This window comes from Rhinichthys klamathensis, unplaced genomic scaffold (assembly GCF_029890125.1).
Source record: "Rhinichthys klamathensis goyatoka isolate OS25496 unplaced genomic scaffold, OSU_Roscu_1.1 h1tg000230l_1, whole genome shotgun sequence".
NCBI classification, from domain to species: domain Eukaryota; kingdom Metazoa; phylum Chordata; class Actinopteri; order Cypriniformes; family Leuciscidae; genus Rhinichthys; species Rhinichthys klamathensis.
Window position 1 is genome coordinate 715,881 of NW_026606754.1, and position 8,865 is coordinate 724,745.

The following is an 8,865-nucleotide window of genomic DNA, read 5'->3' on the forward strand; positions in this document are numbered from 1 at the left end:
CTTCCCATCAACCTCAGCTGGGTCATTGTTGGATACAGTCCACTTTCCAGCAACCTCATTGGAGACATGGCTAGATGCTGCCAATTTCCCATCAACCTCAGCTGGGACATTGTTGGATACTGTCCACTTTCCAGCAACCTCATTGGAGACATGGCTAGATGCTGCCAATTTCCCATCAACCTCAGCTGGGACATTGTTGGATACTGTTAGCTTCCCATCAACCTCAGCAGGGAGATGGCTAGACTCCTCAGCTGGGACATTGCTGGATGCTGCCAATTTCCCATCAACCTCAGCAGGGAGATGGCTAGACTCCTCAGCTGGGACATTGTTGGATACTGTTAGCTTCCCATCAACCTCAGCTGGGTCATTGTTGGATACAGTCCACTTTCCAGCAACCTCATTGGAGACATGGCTAGATGCTGCCAATTTCCCATCAACCTCAGCTGGGACATTGTTGGATACTGTTAGCTTCCCATCAACCTCAGCAGGGAGATGGCTAGACTCCTCAGCTGGGACATTGCTGGATGCTGCCAATTTCCCATCAACCTCAGCAGGGAGATGGCTAGACTCTTCAGCTGGGACATTGCTGGATGCTGCCAATTTCCCATCAACCTCAGCTGGGACATTTTTGGATACTGTGAGCTTCCCATCAACCTCAGCTTGGACTTGTCTGGATGCTGCCAATTTTCCATCAACCTCAGCAGGGACATGGCTAGACTCCTCAGCTGGGACATTGTTGGATACTGTCCACTTTCCAGCAACCTCATTGGAGACATGGCTAGACTCTTCAGCTGGGGCATTAGATACTGTCAACTTCCCATCAACCTCAGCAGGGACTTGGCTGGATGCTGCCAATTTCCCATCAACCTCAGCAGGGACATGGCTAGACTCTTCAGCTGGGACATTGTTGGATACTGTCCACTTTCCAGCATCCTCATTGGAGACATGGCTAGACTCTTCAGCTGGGACATGGCTAGACTCTTCAGCTGGGACATTGTTGGATGCTGTTAGCTTCCCATCAACCTCAGCTGGGACATTGTTGGATACTGTTAGCTTCCCATCAACCTCAGCAGGGAGATGGCTAGACTCCTCAGCTGGGACATTGCTGGATGCTGCCAATTTCCCATCAACCTCAGCAGGGAGATGGCTAGACTCCTCAGCTGGGACATTGCTGGATGCTGCCAATTTCCCATCAACCTCAGCTGGGACATTTTTGGATACTGTGAGCTTCCCATCAACCTCAGCTTGGACTTGTCTGGATGCTGCCAATTTTCCATCAACCTCAGCAGGGACATGGCTAGACTCTTCAGCTGGGACATTGTTGGATGCTGCCAATTTCCCATCAACCTCAGCTGGGACATTGTTGGATACTGTTAGCTTCCCATCAACCTCAGCTGGGACATTGTTGGATACTGTTAGCTTCCCATCAACCTCAGCTGGGACATTGTTGGATACTGTTAGCTTCCCATCAACCTCAGCAGGGAGATGGCTAGACTCCTCAGCTGGGACATTATTAGATACTGTCAACTTCCCATCAACCTCAGCAGGGACATTGTTGGATACTGTCAACTTCCCATCAACCCCAGCAGGGAGATGGCTAGACTCCTCAGCTGGGACATTGCTGGATACTGTCAACTTCCCATCAACCTCAGCAGGGAGATGGCTAGACTCTTCAGCTGGGACATTGTTGGATACTGCCAATTTCCTGTCAACCTCTGTAGGGACATTGCTGGATGCTGCCAATTTCCTATCAACCTCAGCAGGTACAAGGCTAGACACTTCAGCTGGGATATTGTTGGATTCTGTCCACTTTCCAGCAACCTCAGTGGGGACATTGCTGGATGCTGCCAATTTCCCATCAACCTCAGCAGGTACAAGGCTAGACACTTCAGCTGGGATATTGTTGGATACTGTCCACTTTCCAGCAACCTCAGCAGGGACATTGCTGGATGTGGTCAACTTCCCATCGACCTCAGCAGGGACATGGCTGGATGTGGTCAACTTCCCATCGACCTCAGCAGGGACATGGCTAGACTCTTCTGGGGGGACATTGCTGGTTGCTGTCAACTTCCCATCAACCTCAGCAGGGACTTGGCTGGATGCTGTAAACTTCCCATCAACCTCAGCAGGGACATGGCTGGATACGGTCAACTTCCCATCAACCTCAGCTGGGACATTGTTGGATACTGTCAACTTCCCATCAACCTCAGCAGGGACATGGCGGGCCTCAGTGAGCCTCCCTTCAACCTCAGCGGGGACATTGCTGGAAGCTGCCAATTTCCCATCGACCTCAGCAGGGACATGGCTAGACTCTTCAGCTGGGACATTGCTGGATGCTGTAAACTTCCCGTCAACCTCAGCAGGGACATGGCTGGCCTCAGTGAGCTTCCGATCAACCTCAGCTGGCACATTGTTGGATACTGTCCACTTTCCAGCAACATCAGCTGGGACATGGCTAGACTCTTCAGCTGGGACATTGTTGGATACTGTTAGCTTCCCATCAACCTCAGCAGGGACATGGCTGGCCTCAGTGAGCTTCCCATTAACCTCAGCAGGGACATGGCTAGACTCTTCAGCGGGAACATGGCTTGATGCGGTTAACTTCTCATCCACCTCAGCAGGAAGAGGGTTGGTCTCCATCAATTTCCAATCAATGCCTAAAGAATATTGGTTTAAAAAAAAAAAAAGTTCTCTTTCCTCAGTGTCTGTGTCAACCTCAAAGCATCAGCACAAAACTCACCTTTTTGGATAGTTAGCCCAGATGCATTCGGCAAAGACATCTCAACAGCCATTTTACATTTCACTACCACTGGCCATGTTGGATTTTGTCTGTTCACACAAGGGACAGACAAGGGACCATCTGGAAAATAAAATGTATTACTAACTTGAATACAAGTAATCAGGCCCCGTTAAAGTTAACTTTGGATAGGGTAAAAAAAAAAAAAAAAAAAAGCACAATGTTAACCACTATATAATAGTTACAAACCTTTGCTCTCCAAGCGTGCTTGTTCAATATCAGTCTGGTAAAAATGACGCCCAACTGGAGAGGCAAATCCTGAAAACAAGATGTAAGGTTAAAAAAGAAAAACATTACAAATGTATTTCACATTTGAAACATTACACTAAAGTGAAAACAGCTTTACCATTGGGCACCAGTTGGTGACACAAAAAGACCAAAAACAAAAAGTTTGAAATTGCCATCTTGATTACAGATGAAACAATCACCATCCTCTCTATGCTTTCTAAAAACAGTCTTCAAGCCAGGGCTTTTAAAAAAACACAGATTTTCATCACCTGGGATTGTTACAGTGAAATTAGTGACAGAGGATCTGCTCGTTAACATTCCCGTGCACTCATTGGTTGGTTGAAAAATCACTATTGTAATTTGCTAATTTTATCTTTCCTTAACACATCAGATTATATGTTTTTTTTCTATTAAACTAGACCATTTCTCAGACACAAAAACAACTAAGTTGAATTTAAGTGACAACATCTAAACAGATAAATAAAGAGGGAAAGTGTCAAAAGAGTCAAACAAAGTAAATTAATTATTTAGCTCATTACGCTACTTTATTTTAAAAACTACTGTCAAACATTAAAAAAAATGTAGTCAAGATAGTACTGTTGCTACTTTAACCAGAGCACTATTCTGCAAGCAGTGCACAAATCAAAGTTGTTTGTCATGAATATTACACTACAAAAAAAAAAGATTTTCTTCCTGAGTCTCTAAACATTCTTAAATCAAGATACATTTACTTGAGAATCAAGATGACATTATATATTAAGTCTTGTTGTCTAAAAAATCATCATGAGTTTATGCTGAACACAAGAACACATTCTGCCAGTATAATCAGAAAAATAATTTTGAAAGTAATTTTATTTTTCTGAGCTGACTGACTTAATGTTAAGCTGGTTATGTGTAAGTAAATATGAACATAATATTCATACATTTTTTTGTATACTGTCTTAACACTTGATGGCTGCTCTGTCAAGTCTCCGTCGGTAAGGAACCTGGGTGAGCTCTTTGATACCAATCTTTCATTTGAAAGTCACGTTTCTAGTATCTGAAAAACCACATTTGAAGGAGCTTCGCCTGGACCTGATGACAATGCAGTGCTGAAGTGTCAACTATCCTCTCGCTATGGAGGATCCCTTTCCCACTCTACAGATAAAGCGTTGTTGAAAATCCGGTTCACGCACCCCGAAGTGATAAAATAAAACAAAATTCTTTATCTAATGTATAGGCAAGACAAGTAGTTTGTTTAGGAATTGTTTGTAGGGAAATTACAAACCTGCGCACATATATTCAAACGAATATAACTATAGAATCAATTCTTAATGCGCATGTGAACGCCATCAGGTCACAGGTTCGAGTTTAAAGTCTGTTTAGAGAGAACGCCGTCGTCTTAGTGCCCCCTAATTTGATAACAAATGATAATTTTGCTGGAAGAGAATCAATCAAAACTAACTTTAGCTGGAAATAACATTATTCAAAAATCACTATAAAGTCAAAACAATCTCTGTTACCGTAAATTGTATGTTTATCTCTGTAAAGCTGCTTTGAAACTATCTACATTGTTAAAAGCGCTATATAAATGAAGATGACTTGACTTGACATTCTTCCATCTTAAAAATATATCTAAATTACAACATATGCTATTAATGACAAATGTGGAACAGCTAGTTCATGCGTTCATGACATCAAGGCTAGATTATTGTAATGCTCTACTGGGTGGTTGCCCTGCACGTTGATAAACAAACTACAGCTGGTCCAAAACGCAGCAGCTGGAGTTCTTACCAGAACCAGGAAGAATGACCATATTAGCCCCGTTCTGTCAACACTTCATTGGCTCATGTGGAAGAAATGTAATATGTTCTACATGTTATCATTTTCTTATATTCATAGAACCTTAGACACATAATGTTAATTAGATTAAGGTAATAAAATGCACGAGGATTGCATGTGGAGCCCCATGATTCTCTGCTACATTGATAGAACAATGAACTGTTACTAAAACCTAATGAATGTATGTATGTGTGTGCTGTAGCTTATGTCTAGCTGTGTTTCTTCTCCGCCTCCCACTGGACATTTAAGGTACTGCACTATCTTTATAGTTTACTTTCGGTTCAAAAAACGCGGTCAAGAACAACGTGCACGCAGTTTCTATCGTCGGCTATTGATTCGATCGTTTAAACCTTGGAAATATATGTCTGTATAAGTGCAATTTTTACACTAAATAGTGATTTAAAGTGTTTAAGAATGATTAGATAGAGATTATTGTTATATATTTGTTATAAGCACACCTGATTCGTGTTATTGGTAACGTGCTATGTTTGGCGCGTACTGACATGCTAATTTCTCTTCTGTTTGTACATAATATAATTTGAATATAATTTCTCTGTGTATATTACTTAAAATGATGTAAAAGGAACTGTGTTCAAAATCAAACCGTAATGTTTAGCTGATGTGTATGTAAATGTGAACATTAAGTTCATACATATTTTTCTAATTGTTAGTAGTTTTACAGAAAAAATATTGAGAAGTGAATCACCAGTAAAGTCACTAAAGTTATGAAGACTGCTTTCTGGAGTTCTTTTTTTCAAATTGTATGCTAAGTCTGTTAAGCCTTAGCTCAAGCTACGCAATTGGTCAGAATAGAATAATCTGTATGACCTTGTATAAGTGACTTGACAAAAAGTAATGCGTGGCTTATGTGTATGACCGAGACAGAGGGCCTCCACTATAAGATAAGCAAATCTAACAAAGTGTTAGTTATGGCTAAGGCATATCTTCATTTGGCTTAGAGAAATAACCTTGGGGAGGCAGGGTAGGGACTATAAAGAAGGAAGGATGCCCTCCTCACATTGTCACAGTCTGCAGCCACTCTGTGTGACTGTATGATTGCTGACCGTTCCTTTCAAGGGAATAAATAATCTTTAAAGACAATTGGTACATGTTTGTCTCTTAGATAGAAACTTATTTGCCACCACAGCTCCCTATTAAACATTGTATAAATTTTAAAATATTGCTGATTACTTACAAAGCACTAAATGGTTTAGCCAGTACTTGAGCGAGCTCTTAACGCATTATAACCTTCACGTCTATTACGATATCAAAATTCCGGAGAGTTGATAATACCTAAAATATCAAAATCGACTGCTGGCGGTATATCCTTTTCCTATTTAGCACCAAAACTTTGGAACAGTCTTCCTACCATTGTCCGGGAAGCAGACACACTCTGTCAGTTTAAATCTAGACTAAAATCACACATCTCTTTGACCTAGCATACACAACATATTATCAATTTTTATAATTCAATGTTAGACTGCATAGATTATGTCAGCCGGAACCGGGAACACTTCCTATAAATCCTTATGTACTCGTTGCACCCTAAGAAAAATGGCGTCTGATTCCTGTCAGGACAACTATCGTCAAATACGATTGACAATTAGCGTACAGTTTGGATTGGCGGTATGGTTCCGTTCTGGGCAAGAACTCCCTGCGCATCCATGCAGCCTAACATGCATAAGAGCAGGGAGAGCAGCAATAACCCCCCAAAACAAAACCATATGCCAATATCCCCCAACATAAACTGAGCGCAAATCTGAATGTTTTTTTTTTTTTTTTGCAGTTACCCGAGTGAGCCAAGGCAACAAGCATGTTGCCAGTACCTAAAAAGCTTGGGCAACAGCATGTTACCAACAATACCGGAAAGCCTTAAGCAACAAGTAATATTCAACAATATTAATGATCTGACAACAATGCTGTATGAAAACTGAACTGGATGACATTTTTTTTGTAACTGCTTTACAGATGAAATTAATTTAATAATTTATCTTTTCAACTGAACTGAATCAACACTGAACTGACTTAAGCTGAAATGCACAATTTTCCTAATATCATTGTAAATCTGTTTTGAAACAACTTGTATAAAGCGCTTCATAAAGGTGACTTCACATTCTGCACAGGGACATGCAATACTCACCCAAAAACCACATTGTGCCAATTTTTAAATGCAGTTTTAGGGTGCATTTTATTGACAACAAAATACTAAAAGGTATGTTGAGGTTTCACATACAGACAACATCACAGTTACAAGACATCCAAATTCACAGATCAACAAAAGCAACTAAAAACACTGTATTCTGCTGCCTGGCCAGTAGTTGACTATATCCCTTATACATGCCTGTGCACAAGCATTCTTAGACACATTTAAATACATCTCCACTGTTTGTAGTAAAGCTACACTTTGCTGAAGAAGCGTTAATAAACTCCATATATTGAGCAGCGCAAACAGTCCAGTTCAATTTTTTTGAAGACATTAGAGATTCATTAGGACACGTTATGCAAAAGATGAATCAAACAAAAGAGAACAGATATTTTCCAGAAAAATAGCTGGTTTTATTGACTAAAATCAAGATCTGAAAGTTAAATCAATTTTGTGTGTTTGTGCTCAAGTCTGGCAAATTTAGTCCATTTCCCCTCAAACTCAGCAGGGATTTGGCTGGACTGTTCAGCTAGGATATTGCTGGATGCTGTCAACTTCCCATCAACCTCAGCAGGGACTTGGCTAGACTCTTCAGCTGGGACATTGTTGGATGCTGCCAATTTCCCATCAACCTCAGCAAGGACATGGCTAGACTCTTCAGCTGGGACATTGTTGGATACTATTAGCTTCCCATCAAGCTCCGCAGGGACATTGCTGGATGCGGTCAACTTCCCATCAACCTCAGCAGGGACATGGCTAGACTCTTCAGCTTGGACATTGCTGGATGCTGCCAATTTCCCATCAACCTCAGCTGGGACATTGTTGGATACTGTGAGCTTCCCATCAACCTCAGCAGGGACATGGCTAGATGCTGCCAATTTTCCATCAACCTCAGCAGGGACATGGCTAGACTCTTCAGCTGGGACATTGTTGGATACGGTCCACTTTCCAGCAACCTCATTGGAGACATGGCTAGATGCTGCCAAATTCCCCTCAACCTCAGCTGGGACACTGCTGGATGCTGACAATTTCCCAGCAACCTTAGCAGGGAGATGGCTAGACTCCTCAGCTGGGACATTGCTGGATGCTGCCAACTTCCCATCAACCTCAGCAGGGACATGGCTAGTCTCTTCAGCTGGGACATTGCTGGATACTGTCAACTTCCCATCAACCTCAGCAGGGACATGGCTGGATTCTGCAAATTTCCCATCAACCTCAGCAGGAACTTGGCTAGAGTCTACAGCTGGGACATTGTTGGATGCTGCCAATTTCCCATCAACCTCAGCTGGGACACTGCTGGATACTGTGAGCTTCCCATCAAGCTCCGCAGGGACATTGCTGGATGCGGTCAACTTCCCATCCACCTCAGCAGGGACATGGCTAGATTCTTCAGCTGGGACATTGTTGGATACTGTTAGCTTCCCATCAAGCTCGGCAGGGACATTGCTGGATGCGGTCAACTTCCTATCAACCTCAGCAGGGTCATTGTTGAATACCGTTATCTTCCCATTAACCTCAGCTGGGACATTGTTGGATATTGTTAGCTTCTCATCAACCTCAGCTGGGACATTGTTGGATACTGTTAGCTTCCCATCAACCTCAGCTGGGACTTGGCTGGATGCTGCCAATTTTCCATTAACCTCAGCAGGGACATGGCTAGACTCTTCAGCTGGGACAATGTTGGATACAGTCAACTTCCCATCAACCCCAGCAGGGAGATGGCTAGACTCTTCAGCTGGAACATTGTTGGATACTGTCCACTTTCCAGCAACCTCATTGGAGACATGGCTAGATGCTGCCAATTTCCCCTCAACCTCAGCTGGGACATTGCTGGATACTGTTAGCTTCCCATCAACCTCAGCTGGGACTTGGCTGG

The 8,865-nt window shown here is 42.5% G+C and overlaps 1 long non-coding RNA gene across 1 annotated transcript; it reads right to left on the reverse strand.

Annotated features, from left to right (window-relative positions):
- Positions 1-2,564: 2,564 nt before the first annotated feature.
- On the reverse strand, positions 2,565-3,058 carry LOC130099505 (uncharacterized). The gene is made up of 3 exons (XR_008808401.1): positions 2,987-3,058; positions 2,741-2,860; positions 2,565-2,657 (listed from the first exon to the last, which is right to left on the reverse strand). It is a non-coding gene; the product is annotated as an uncharacterized LOC130099505 (long non-coding RNA).
- Positions 3,059-8,865: the final 5,807 nt, after the last annotated feature.